Source organism: Schistocerca nitens, chromosome 1, assembly GCF_023898315.1.
Source record: "Schistocerca nitens isolate TAMUIC-IGC-003100 chromosome 1, iqSchNite1.1, whole genome shotgun sequence".
NCBI classification, from domain to species: Eukaryota; Metazoa; Arthropoda; class Insecta; order Orthoptera; family Acrididae; genus Schistocerca; species Schistocerca nitens.
This window is the reverse complement of record NC_064614.1, coordinates 876,722,168-876,737,308: the sequence shown is the minus strand read 5'-3', so window position 1 is coordinate 876,737,308 and position 15,141 is coordinate 876,722,168. Positions and strand designations below refer to the sequence as shown.

Sequence of the window (15,141 nt, the reverse complement as noted above, 5' to 3'; positions counted from 1 at the left end):
AGCGAACAGATTTGGTTTTCTGAAAGTTATGGAGTAGCCTACTTACTACAAAAGAAACAACACATGGGGCACAATGAGCACATACGCTCTGGAAAAAATTGCTCACTCTGCCCCATACTCCATCAACAGAACTAAATACATTTATTCAGTCACAAACAGACATTATAATTCAATGCTTTATTTGGTATGTACAGTCAATACCGACGATAATAGCTTGCTTTCCTAATATTTGGCTTCTACAAAATGAAGAAGTACAAATTCTTGCTACAAACAAGGCATAATTTGCTGAGGAAGATAGTGAAATACAAGTGTTACACTTTACTTATTGTCAGGAATAGCTTGACCAGAAACAAAAATAATGATATTGATAGGTCACATGACATCTCTCCATTTGGATAAAATCAGGACTAGGTCATGTGACGCTTCTCGCTCCCACTGTGGTGTGATCTTTTACTTGACTGACAAAGTTAGCAAAGCATTGTTAAGGATTCGACTACAGCTAAATATTTGTGACAAGCAAGACTATACATACTATTGCTACTCTTTACATTCGCAGCAGTTTAAGCTTTGCTCTTAGCTTCTTGTGTATCGAGGCCGTCTTAAATCGTGACATACTCAAAAATAAACACCCACATATTTATGACAGCCAAGAATGCAAATGTCATTTAAGCTGTACCCTTAGATTCCTGGCTAACCGCACCCTCGGAAATCATGAAACATTCGAAAAAAAAAACGGCGTAACTATTTGTGACAAGATGGAATAAAAATGCCATTGCTGTTGTTTCACTCACAACAATTTCATCTTTCGTTTTTTAAACGGACTGATGCCACGAAATGGATGAAACTCATTACTGAGAAAGCACACTCTTTAATGCAGATAACATCGAATATCGCAGAACACACCTTTATCACAGGAATAATGTATCACAAATTCAAAGATGGGAAAGAATATTTGTATGCTCCAGGAAGTGAGCCTATGACTCTTTGTTCCACAACTGCATGTCTCTAAATCACATGACCTCATATTATTGTTGCTGTTCAACTCTCCTTATGGCTTTTATAGCCAAAGTGACATTAACTTACTTTTAATTATAACATATCATACTTAGATGTGATAAATCTTCATTGTACTGCTACGTTGAAATGGCATACTGTTATAACACGCAAGTTATACCCAAATACGATGTACTGAATATGGTGTCTCACATGCAGGCAATCTAGGTACATAACGAGCAAGGGACGTCAAGTGAATTGAATGCCAGGGGTGCGCCATGGTACTTTCGAAGCAATTCTATTGACTCTCGCTACCCTGAAAAGCTCTTCGTTATTCTTGTTTCAGGCGGAGTTGTATCTTAATGATAAGTCGAAGTTTCAATACTCCAGCGTCATTCAGCCATCTAGTTTTCCCAGCTTTCGTAAATGCTCAGAGAGTATAGGCTAGATGTGCAATACTCTGATGGCATACTGACAGTCACAGATTTTATATAATCAGTTGCTCAGCATGCTTAATTGCTCAGTTTGTCCTTGTCTCCCCTGCATACATAAACATCAAACAATATTTATAACAGAATAAGTAGAGGTTGTTTACCATATCAATTATGTTTTTTCCTTACATAACTAATAACGTCTTAGAAAACTATGTATTTCTCCTTCATCAGCACTGACCTTTTCAGTTAAAATGTTATTTCATCAAAATTATGGTATTCACTTATGATCTGATTTATATACAGTGTGGGTGTCAGACCTGTTCTGTTCTGTGAAATCCAAACAATTCTTCACTTTCAGATATCCAAGATGTAATGGAACAATTGTCACGAAAATAAAGCACAATATATATATATATATATATATATATATATATATATATATATATATATATATATCTGAAGGCTCCTAAAACGTAATGATACTGAAATCGAAAAGTATGGAGTAATAGAACAACTCATATTATTTTGTTACTCATACTCTTTGATTATACTATCATTATGTTTTAAGGACATGTGTGCATGTTATTTACTAAAATAAGCCTGTTTTTACTAAATATTATAGGTTCCCATGATTATTTAGTGATCTGATACAAGATGATGATTTTACATCTGGCATTTCGCAGAGAGCCAATATTTTTATTAATTTATGGCTAAATTTGAGCTTGAAAACTTGTTCAGTGCCCTCCAATATATCTAAAGACATAAAATCAAACAATTGAAAATGACATAAAAGGCCAAAACAATAAAACACTCAAATAGTGGTGTGCTCCTTTAAAAAAATAATAAAACACAAGTCATTTCTGGCGTTCTCCTAGATAGTGTTGTAGGCCCTCTGCTGTTCCTTATATACATAAAAGATTTAAGAGACAATCTGAGCAGCCATCTTAAGTTGTTTGCAGATGATTCCGTCATTTATAGTCCAGTAAAGTCATCAGAAGATCAAAATAAATTACAAAACGATCCAGAAAAGATGTATGTGTGGTGTGAAAATTGGCAAGTGGCTGTAAATAATGGGAAGTATGAGGTCATCCACATGAGTGCGAAAAAGAATCCGTTAAATTTCGGTTACACAATAAATCAGTCAACTACGAAGGCTGTAAATTCAACTAATCACCTAGGAATTACAATTATGAACAACTTAAATCGGAAAGAACACACAGAAAATGATGTGGGGAAGACGAACAAAAGACTGTGATATTCTGGCAGAACACTTACAAAATGAAACAGATCTACTAAGGAGACTGCCTACACTATGCTTGCCCATCCCTTTTTTGGAGTACTGCTGTCCCATGTGGGATCCTTACCAGCTAGGATTATCAGAGTACATCGAGACAGTTCAAAGAAGAGCAGCACATTTTTTAGTATTGAGAAACAGGGAAGAGAATGTCACACATATGATAGAGGATTTGAGGTGGACATCATTAAAAGATATGCATATCTCGTTCCAGGGGGACTTTCCATGACATTTCAATCACCAACATTCTCCTCAGACTGCGAAAAAATTTTGCTGACGCCAACCTACATAGGGAGAAACGATCATCATAATAAAATAAGAGAAATAAGAATTCGCACAGAAATATACACGTGGTCGTTTTTCGGTTTGTGTGAATGCCGCCATTTCAAATGCCTTATCGAATGTTTTCGCCTGATGTGATGTGACATGATGGCCAATGTGAACTGGTCTTTACTAGAGCACATGCATCCCCCACCATCACCCTTACATGCAAGTTGGGCCATCCATACACAGAGTGACTGAAGAGGAATGCAATGGGCAGGCCATCTAAATTGGCAGCTGGTTGCTGACTAACTGGCAGAGAAGTTCTGCACAAAGCACAACTTCAAAATGAGAAACTGCAGTTGCCATGTGATGGTATGGAGGAAAAAGAGTATTGTTTGTAAAGCCAAGCATCTATTGGTTACAATCAGTGAGTCGACCTTAGAGGATGATGTGGTTCTTTGTTATTATTGCACACAAATGAGAAAACGAAGGAAATCTGGATTCTACCATTCTAGAAACATAAACTAAAGGCTATATGTAACATTCAAAGATGAAATTCATAGATTTTTGCAGAACGACTAAACAGTGCTACAGTGATTTGGCAAAGTTGATTTCTTTTGCCATAACACAATGTTATTTTTGTTTTGAAAACCCAAATGTGTTAAGATTTATATACACGGATGTGTGGTAATGACGGTTTATGCATTTTAAATCAGTCGTTTGTGAACATCGTTCTGTTTACACCTGTTGGAGATTTGTGGTTTTTCTAACGGTTTCCCATTGTTTCCACTGTTCGTTTCCATGTGACAATGTGATTCTACAGAACAACATAGGCTGCTAGTTGCACAAGAGAATATTCCTGATATTGTTTACATTTTTTGCATATTTGCTCCCATTGAGGTACCAGCAGTTTTATTTTGAACGGTAGATGTGCAGTACTGTAGAGCAGATGTAAGTGAGCTTGCTCCAGGTTAAATAATGGAGAGCATGAGTGCCATGAATCTACACTTCATTACTCCATGGAGACAGGTCAGAGAACGTGAATACAACACAGAAGCTCAGAACAGACTAACTCCAACATTGCCTCATAGTGAAGCCCTAGCACTGGCCAAAGAGATTCCTCAGATGCATCATGCAATCACTTTCCTCCCTGCGTGGGAGTGTGGAGCACAGGGGGCGCGGGGGGGGGGGGAGGAGGAGGAGGGGGGGGGCTGTTGCAGATCTCATCTTTCCACAGGTGCATGTGACCAGTAGTGCCACGGCTGGCTGCTTACATAGGGGCACAGCTGGACCATTTCTAGCTGCATTGAGTAGGTGGAGCGTGCATGGTCATTAGCAGTCAAAAAAGACAGTACTGTACAAGGTAAGGGGGCAACCGATGAGGTTGTCTGAAATGGGAGTGGAGGTTGGCGTTGGTGATTTTTGGAGGCTGAAGTAATGGATGCTACAATGCCGCAGCACTGTAAGTATCTTGTTCTGGTGACAAATGCTGGAGATGAGCGTGGTTTTTAGTAGCTGTGAGGATGAGCATTATGTCTGCTGAATATGTGGAATAGATAGAATTCAGACTGACAGCCGAAGACAGTCTGTATTGCTGGGAGAATGTTCCTCGCCAGTTTGGACGCGTTGGTCATCTTGTTGACCTTTCATGACAATAAGGTCATTGATTAGTTTGAATGAGATCTCCTTAAGTCGGAACTAGTGTAAATCCACTCCCACTGTAATTCGGTCGTTATACAGGCCAGTAGTATTGAAACAACCGTCACTTTTACAAATCTATACCCTATCATATTTTATATAGCAATAATATACATCGATACTTCACTGCTCACTGGATAGGCAGCGGTATTACTAGCGACCACCCAGCATTTCTGGTGAAAACAACAATGTACTATTCTATCAATATTCAACAAAATACAAAAACGATACATGATTTTAAAGAAATATGGATTATAAAAAATATCAATTATCAGTTAGTGAGAGTTTAAAAAAAACAGATCAACATAACAACAATTGAAGATTTAAACCAATGTAACGACTCTATCGTAACAGGTTTAAAGCAAACAGAATATGAAAACGCCCCAGCTAAAAGAGCAAAATAAAGTTTAGAAAGTATACCAGTAAATATTTTGGCAACTATAAACTAAAAACGAAGGACATATCGACAGTTAAAAAGACTTAAAAGTGACGAATTGAGAATAGAATGGATTAATTTGAATCTGCTTGTAAAAATACAACTTGCAGATAATCGTTTGCAAAGATGGGCCAAAACGTTTGAATCGTTAGACCACAAACAGTCGAATAAGTCCTGGAATAATTTTAAATACATGACAGATCCTCCACTGCAATATGGCGGGAATATAATAACAGACAGTCAAACAAAAGCGCAGATCTTCAGAGATGTATTAGAAGAAACTCATAAAATACCCAACGATCCTCTCTTCAACAGCATACATAAAAAGAATAGAAAAAGAGATGTCAGTGACTCTAACAGCCCCAGAGGTACTGAATGAAAGACAGTTAATGCTTATTCAAGAAATCACAGAAGAGGAAATAGAAACAGCAATAAACACTGGTAAAAACATTGCACTGAGAATGGATGGAATTAGTAGATTACGTGTCAGAGCAACCGCAAGAAAATAAATAATTAGAAATTACGGTGCTTCTACAATAATGCTCTAAACTTAAAATGACTAACGCAACAATGGAAGACAGTAAAAGTAATCATGATATCAAAGCCTGGAAAACGATTAAATAATCCGACATCTTATCGACCCATAATGTCATTAGCAACTACTGGAAAGTGCTTTGAGTCCATTTTAAACAGACAGCCTCATAAATTTGCAGAAGATCTAAAACTAATACCAAATATACAATTGGGCTTTAGAAAGCAACATTCAACTACAGACCTGATCATAAGAATATGTAGTATCATCACCAAAGCATTACAGCGTCAGCTTTGTCTCTGGACATAGAAAGATCGTTCGATGGGGTGTGGCAGCAAAGATTATATTACATGAGGGCTTGGTCCTTTATGCAGACGATACAGTTTATTAGTGTCATGGAAAAACAACACAAGACCTGAATTATACTAATAAACAACACCTTTCAAAATTAGAAAAAGTGCTTATCATCTGGCATGTTAAACCTAATGCTCAGAAATGTCAACTGGTGATATTTAGACATAGAAATTTCATGACCAACAAATCACAAACACCAGACAAAATAAAATTACTTAGGTCTTACAATGGATACCACTCTATCATGGAAACTCATCTAGATAAGATCATAGTAAAGGCAAGGAAAATATTAGGCCTTCTAAAGCTAATTAGAGGATCAATAAGAGGAGCACCTAACAACACTCGAATCTACACCTATAAAACGTTTATAATACCAGTTCTTGAATATGGTGCACCAGTATGGATCTCAAATAAATATCAAACAGAAAGTGTTTTAAGTACAGAAAGGAAAATTCTGCAAATTGCCTCCAAGTAAAATTTATATACTACGAATCATGACAGTACAACTCTGCAAACATACTATCACTACAGCGCCGACTCATCGATCTTGCCAGCAATACAGGACAGAATAGACTTCATTTCGACAAGCTGACAACCAAAACGTTAAAAGAAGAATTTACACGTTTCAACTTTCCACGTTATTCACATAAATAATCATCACACACCATAGTACAATGCATTAGAGAAATTAACGAAGAAACTGACGAAACCATTCTACTTGGACCATCCAATAATATTAGCCATTTACTTACTGAAAGCTAAAATGCAAATATGAAGTACTATAACACACTAATAGAAAATTAAGTTAAATACCAGGACAGAAATATAAATATGATGTAAAGCAAAACAGAACATAAGACAGATTATCCCAGGTGGAGTTTTAGAGGGGTTTCCCCTACCTGTAAGTCGAATGCCAGGACAAAACACCATTCCTCTCAAAAAGAAGAAGATAATAGTTAACAATAACAGAAGATATGTCTTGATGAACTTAAGAAGAATTTGAAGCTAACAGATTGGAGAACCAAACAAAATAGGAAGTATTAATCCTGCTCTAATTAAAATGAATCTATATCTGTATCTGTACTCTGCAAATCATATTTAAGTGCCTGACAGAGGGTTCATCGAACCACCTTCACAATTCTCTATTATTCCAATCTCGTATAGCTCGCGGAAAGAACGAACACCTATATCTTTCCATACGTGCTCTGATTTATCCTATTTTATCTGGTGATCGTTCCTCCCTATGTAGGTCGGTGTCAACAAAATATTTTGTTATTCGGATGAGGAAGGGCAACGGCCTTGCCACAGTGGATACACCGGTTCCCGTGCGATCACCGAAGTTAAGCACTGTCGGGTGTGGCCGGCACTTGGATGGGTGACCATCCAGCCGCCATGCGCTGTTGCCATTTTTCGGGGTGCACTCAGCCTCGTGATGCCAATTGAGGAGCTACTCGACCGAATTGTAGCGGCTCCGGTCAAAGAAAACCGTCATAACGACCGGGAGAGCGGTGTGCTGACCCCATGCCCCTCCTATCCGCATCCTCACCTGAGGATGATACGGCGGTCGGATGGTCCCGATGGGTCGCTTGCGGCCTGTAGACGGAGTTAGTTAGTTAGTTAGTTAGTATTCGGATGAGGAAGTTGGTGATTGGAATTTCGTGAGAAGATTCCGTCGCAACGAAAAAGGCCTTCTTTTAATGATATCCAGCTGAAATCCTGTATCATTTCAGTGACACTCTCTCCCATATTTCGCATTATACAAAACGTGCTCTCCTTCTTTGAACTTTTTCGATATCCTATCTGGTAAGGATCCTACACTGCGCAGCAGTATTCTAAAAGAAGATGGAAAAGTGTAGTGTAGGCAGTCTTCTTAATAGATCTGTTACATTTTCTAAGTGTCCTGCCAATAAAACACAGTCTTTGGTTAGCCTTCCCCATAACATTTTCTGTGTGTTCCTTCCAATTTAATTTGTTCGTAATTTTAATTGCTAGGTATTTAGTTGAATTTACGGCCTTTAGATTTGACTGATTTATCGTGTAACCAAAGTTTAACGAGTTCCTTTGAGCACTCATGTGGATGACCTCACACTTTTCGTTATTTAGGGTTAACTGCCAATTTTCACACCATTCAGACATCTTTTCTAAATCGTTTTGCAATTTGTTTTGATCTTCTGATGATTTTATCAGTCGATACACGACAGCATCATCTGCAAACAACCGAAGACGGATGCCCAGATTGCTCCCAAATCGTTTATATAGACATGGAACAGCAAAGGGCCTATAACACTACCTTGGGGAATTCCAGAAATCACTTCTGTTTTACTCAGTGGCTTTCCATCAATTGCTACGAACTGTGACTTCTCTGAGAGGAAATCACAAATCCAGTCACATAACTAAGACGATGTTCCATAAGCACGCAATATCACTACAAGCCACTTGTGTGGTAGAGTGTCAAAAGTCTTCCGGAAATCCAGAAATACGGAATCGATCTGAAATCCCTTGTCAATAGCACTCAGCACTTCATACGAATAAAGAGCTAGTTGTGTTTCACAAGAACGATATTTTCTAAACCCATGTTGACCGTGTGTCAATAGACCGTTTCCTTCGATGTAATGCACAATGTTCGAACACAAGATATGGTCCAAAATCGTGCTGCGTATCGACATTAATGATATGGGCCTGTAATTAAGTGGATTACTCCCACTACCTTACTTGAATATTGGTGTGACCTGTGCAACTTTCCAGTCTTTGTGTACGGATCTTTCGTCGAGCGAACGGTTGTGTATGATTGTTAAGTATGGAGCTAATGCATCAGCATACTCTGAAAGGAACCTAATTGGTATGCAGTCTGGACCAGAACACCTGCTTTTATTAAGTGATTTAAGTTGCTTCGCTACTCCGAGGATATTTACACCCACGTTACTCATGATGCCAGCTGTTCTTGGTTCGAACTCTGGAATATTTACTTTGTCTTCTTTTGTGAAGGCATTTCGGAAGGCTGTGTTCAGTAACTCTGCTTTGGCAGCACTGCCTTCGATAGTATCTCCAATGCTATCGCGCAGAGAGGGCATTGATTGTTTGTTGCCCCTAACATCTCTTCGGATTTTCTGCCAGGTTTTGAGACAAAGTTTCTTGTGGAAACTGTTATAAGCATCTCGCATTGAAGTCCGCGTTAAATTTCGAGCTTTTGTAAATGATGGCTAATCTAGGGGGATTTTGCGTCTGTTTAAATTTGGCATGTTTGTTTCGTTGTTTCTGGAACAGTGTTCTGACCCGTTTTGTGTACCAACGAGGATCAGCTTCGTCGTTTGTTAATTTATTTGGTATAAATCTCTCAATTGCTGCCGATACTATTACTTTGAATTCAAGCTACATCTGGTCTACACTTATATTATTAGTTTCGAAGGAGTGTATTCATCTCTTGGTATCCTTCTACAATTTTTCCGCTCCACACTTCCATCTAGTACTAAAATGGTGATCCCTTGATACCTCAGAACGTGTCCTTCTTGTGCCACAAAGTTCATAACCAATAAATTGTGGTCAGAGTCCACATTTGCCCCTGGAAACGTCTTACAATTTAAAATCTAGTTCCTAAATCTGTGTCTTACCATTATATAATCTATCTGAAACCAAACCTGTGTCTTACCATTATATAATCTATCTGAAACCAAATCTGTGTCTTACCATTATATAATCTATCTGAAACCTTCCACTGTCTCCAGGTCTCTTCCACGTATACAACCTTCTTTCATGATTCTTAAACCAAGTGTTAGTGATGATTAAGTTATGCTCTGTGCAAAATTCTACCATGCGGCTTCCTCTTTCAAGCCTTCCTTACCCCAGTCCATATCCACCTATTACGTTTCCTTCTCTTCCTTTTCCTACTATCGAATTCAAGTCACCCATGACTATTAAATTTTCGTCTCCCTTCACTATCTGAATAATTTCTTTTATCTCATCATACATTTCATCAATCTCTTCGTCATCTGCGGAGCTAGTCGGCATATGAACTTGACTACTGTGTAGGTATGGTCTTTGTGCCTATCTTGACTAATGCATTCACTATGATGTTCGTACTAGCTTATCCGCCTTCCTATTTTTATTCATTATTAAACCTACTCCTGCAGTACCCTATTTGATTTTGTATTTGTAATCCTGTATTCACATGACCAGAAGTCCTGTTCCTCCTGCCACCGAACTTCACTAATTTCCAGTATATCTAACTTTAACCTATTCATGTCCCTTTTTAAATTTTCTAACGAAACTGCCCGATTAAGGGATCTGACATTCCATGCTCTGATCCGTAGAACGCCAGTTTTGTTTCTCCTTATAACGCCATTCTCCTGCGTAGTCCACGCCTGGAGATCCGAATGGGGGACTATTTAACCTCCAGAATATTTTACCCAAGAGGACGCCATAATCAATTAACCATACAGTAAAGCTACATGCCCTTGGGAAAAATTATGGCTGTAGTTTCCCCTTGCTTTCAGCCGTTTGCAGTACAAGCACAGTAATGCTGATTTCATTGATGTTACAAGATCAGTTCAGTCATTCATCCAGACTGTTACCCTTACAACTACTGAATACACTGCTGCCCCTCTTCAGGTACCACATGTTTGTTTGGTCTCTCCACTGTGGTTGCACCTATGGTACAACTATCTGCATCGCTAAGGCACACAAGCCTCTCCGCCAATGGCAAGGTCTATGGTTATCTAAAAAGCTAAAATACGCCATAAAAATCACATTTCCTTGGATAGGCGTAAGTTATGTATTAATTATTTATTTCTAATTTTTAATATTTAAAAAAAAGAGAGATTAAAAAGGAAAAAACCACAACTACTTCTATCACCACAAATCTACATTAAACCCTTAACAAATTACTCAGCTACTAATGCACTACAAACTCAAGAATTTGTTCTCTGTTTCCTCATTTATTTTGGTGCATTTAACTTGTAAAAATTGTTTCCGCTACTGGATCCGCCCTCATGGTACCTCAGTCAACAGCCATAGTCTGCTAGATTCTTTGGGCGTCGGGCACCACGTCACCAGCGTTTGCACTGCAGCGAGTAATTTCATCCATCATTGTTACTTCTTAAAGTCCAACGCAATATACACATACAAATAAAATTTTGCATCACCCCAGTTCCGAAGGTTCTGGAAACTTTACAGAAAATTGGAATATAGATCAACATAACTATCATTTCTGCCCTTTTTATTGCTCATGAAAACCACACATTGCATGCTGTACCACCATACAGCGAGACCTTCAGAAGTGGTGGTCCAGATTGCTGTACACAGTGGTACCTCTAATACCCAGTACCACGTTCTCTTGCAGTGATGCAGGCCTGTATTCGTTTTGGCATACTATTCACAAGTTCATCAAGGCACTGTTGGTCCAGATTGTCCCACTCCTCAATGGCGATTCGGCGTAGATCCTTCATAGTGCTTCGTGGGTCACTTCGTCCATAAACAGCCCTTTTCAATCCATCCCAGGTATATTCGACAGAGTTCATGTCTGGAGAACATTCTGGCCACTCTAGTTGAGCATTGTCGGTATCCTGAAGGAGGTCATTCACAAGATGTGCACGATGGGGGCGCGAATTGTCGTCCATGAGGACGAATGCCTCGCCAATGTGATGCTGATATGGTTGCACTATCAGTCAGAGGATGGCATTCACATATCGTACAGCCGTTACGGCGCCTTCCATGACCATCAGCGGTATACATCAGCCCCACATAATGCCACCCCAAAACATCAGGGAACCTCCACCTTGCTGCACTCGCTTGCAGTGTGTCTAATGCGTTCAGCCTGACCGGGTTGCCTCCAAACACGTCTCTGACGATTGTCTGGCTGAAGGTATATGCGACACTCATCGGTGAAGAGAACGGGATGCCAATCCTGAGCGGTCCATTCAGCATGTTGTTGGGCCCATCTGTACCACAGTGGATGGTGTCGTGGTTATAAAGATGGAACTCGCCATGGACGTTGGGAGTGAAGTTGTGCATCATGCAGCCTATTGTGCGCAGTGAATAGTAACACAACATCCTGTGGCTGCACAAAAAGCATTATTCAACATGGTGGCGTTACTGTGAGGGTTCCTCCGAACCATTGTCCGTAGGTAGCGGTCATCCACTGCAGTAGTAGCCCTTGGGCGGCCTGAGAGAGGGATGTCATCGTCAGTTCCTGTCTTTCTGTATCTCCTCCATGTCCAAACAACATCACTTTGGTTCACTCTGAGACACCTGGACACTTCCCTTGTTGAGAGCCCTTCCTGGTGCTGTCGGTTAGACGGTCAGCGAGGGCGCACCGCTAGTTCCTGCTACTAATAAGGCAAGTACACTGTTCGCTTGTTACATAGTTTTACGAGCTTCAAACAGGAGCGACTTATTTTCAGTTATCTGGGTAGTTATTAGTTTACTTTTGTATTTTAGTGCGTGTTTGAGTACTTACTAGCCACAACCTTTTATTTCAACAACAGTGCAGTGTACAGTACCGCCATTGCTATCAACCGTTGTATCGACCCTCGTATCGTACAGGCTTTTGTTTGTTTGGTTAGAACAGCTCAGTGGTTAGACTGTCAGCGAGAGTGCACCCCTAGTTCCTGCTACTAATAAGGCGAGTACACTGTTCACTTGTTACATATTTTTACGAGATGCGAGCTGAGTTGGCGACCCTTCGCTCACAGCTCCAGGCTGCTTTGGCTTCTGTCAAACAGCTTGAGGCTGCTGCCAAGGGGCGTCACTGTGGGGGATTGGATGCGGGGATGCGAGTGATGTCGACCACTTCCCACATGTTCTCCGATCGGTCCACTGCTGTGATCGCCCCGGGCGCTACCTGCACTGAGGTTGACCCCTCACCTGAGGTTGATTGGGAGATCATTCTAAAGTCTGGCAGGCAGTAAAAAACTTTCCAAGGGGCAGATGGTAGGGCCTCACCGGTTCGTTTGATGAACAGGTTTTGGGCGTTATCTGTGGCTGACGATGTCTCAGAGCTGGATGCAGTCATCCACCCTGTTCCAGAGGAAGCTTCTTGGTCTGTAAGGTCTGGGCATTCACAGAGAGTGGGTTTGCTGGTAGTTGGGAGCTCCAACGTTAGGTGCGTAATGGGGCCCCTTAGGAACATGGCTGCCAAGGAGGGGAAGGAAGCCAGTGTGCACTCCATGTGCATCCTGGGGGGAGTCATAATGGATGTGGAAAGGGTGCTTTCGGATGCCATGAAGAGTACAGGGTGCAGCCAACTGAGGGTGGTGCCTCATGTCGCTTATGTGTCTTTGGATCAGAGCAGATTCTGTCTGGTTTTGGGCGGCTAGCGGAAATGGTAAAGACTGCCAGTCTTGCTTCCAAGATCGAGGCGGAGCTCACCATCTGCAGCATCGTTGATAGAACCGTCTGTGGTCCTTTGGTGCAGAGCTGAGTAGAGGATCTGAATTAGAGGCTCAGGCGGTTCTGTGACCATGTAGGCTGCAGATTCCTTGACTTGCGCCATCGGGTGGTGGGTTTCCGGGTTCCGCTTAATAGGTCAGGAGTCCACTACACACAGGAGGTGGCTACACGGTTAGCGAGGGCTGTGTGGAAGGGACTGGGCGGTTTTTTTAGGTCAGAGGGTCTCAGGGAACCACAGAAGGGACGTCCGTCTAATCCGTCTAAAAGTGGGCAGGTAAAGCACAGTAAGGTAGTTGTAGAAACGATTTGTATTGTAGTTGTAAATTGTCGTAGCCCTAATAGAAAGCACTGAAGCTCAAATAGTTGTAGGTACAGAGAGCTGGCTAAAGCCGGATATAAGTTCAGCCGAAATTTTTTCAAACGATCTAACAGTGTTCAGAAAGGATAGATTAAATACAGTTGGTGGTGGAGTCTTTATTGCTGTCAGAGATAGTTTGCCTTGTAGCGAAATAGTATGGGTAGAGGTTATACCTGACAATCTGACTAAACTATTAATTGGATCGTTTTACCGACCCCCGACTCAGAAGTTATAGTTGCTGAACAGTTCAAAGAAAACTTGAGTCTCATTTGAGATAAGTACCCCGCTCATACAATTATAGTCGGTTGTGACTTCAATCTACCCACGATATGCTGGAAAAATTATACGTTTAAAGCTGGCAGCAGGCATAAAACCTCATCCGAAATTGTACTGAATGCTTTCTCAGAAAATTATTTTGAACAATTAGTTCATGAGCCCACTCGAAGCGTAAATGGTTGCGAAAGCATACTTGACCTTTTAGCAACAAATAATCCTCGACAAATAGTGAGTATTGTGACGAATACAGTAATTAGCGACCACAAGGCAGTTGCTGCTGGGCTGAATACCGTAACACCTACAACCATAAAAAAGAAACGCGAAGTATATCTATTTAAAAAAAAGCTGATAAAAATGCTCTTAACGCCTTTTTAAGAGACAGTCTTCGCTCCTTCCGATCTGATCATGTTAGTGTAGATAAGTTGTGGAATGTGTTCAAAGAGATAGTATCGACTGCAATTGAGACATATATACCACATAAATTAATAAGTGTTGGTACTGATCCCCCATGGTACACAAAACGGGGGTCAGATCCTTGTTGCAGAAGCAACGAGAAAAGCATTCCAAATTTAAAAGAACGCAAAATCCCCAAGATTGGCAAAGTTTTACAGAAGTTCGAAATATGGCGCGTACTTCAATGCGAGATGCTTTTAATAATTATTACAACGAAATTCTGCCTCGAAATCTGGCAGAAAACCGAAAGGGATTCTGGTCATACATAAAGTACACCAATGGCAAGACGCAATCAATACCTTCACTTCGCAATAACAACGGTGAAGTCACTGATGGCAGTGCCACTAAAGCAGAGTTATTAAACACGGTTTTCCAAAACTCCTTGACCAAAGAAGGCGAAGTAAATATTTCTGAATTCCAATCAAGAACAACTGCCAAGATGAGAAACATAGAAGCAGATATCTTCGGTGTAACGAAGCAGCTTAAATCACTTAATAAACGCAGGGCCTCCGGTCCAAATTGTATACCATTCAGGTCCCTCTCAGAGTATGCTGATAAAATAGCTCCATATTTAGCAATTATATACAACCACTCGCTCACAGAAAGATCCGTACCTAAAGACTGGAAAATTGCTCAAATCACACCAATACCCAAAAAGGGAAGTAG

General features: G+C 40.4%; 1 pseudogene; it reads left to right on the top strand.

Annotated features, from left to right (window-relative positions):
* The first annotated feature begins 7,294 nt into the window (after positions 1 to 7,294).
* LOC126207657 (5S ribosomal RNA) lies at positions 7,295 to 7,411 on the top strand (annotated as a pseudogene).
* Positions 7,412 to 15,141: the final 7,730 nt, after the last annotated feature.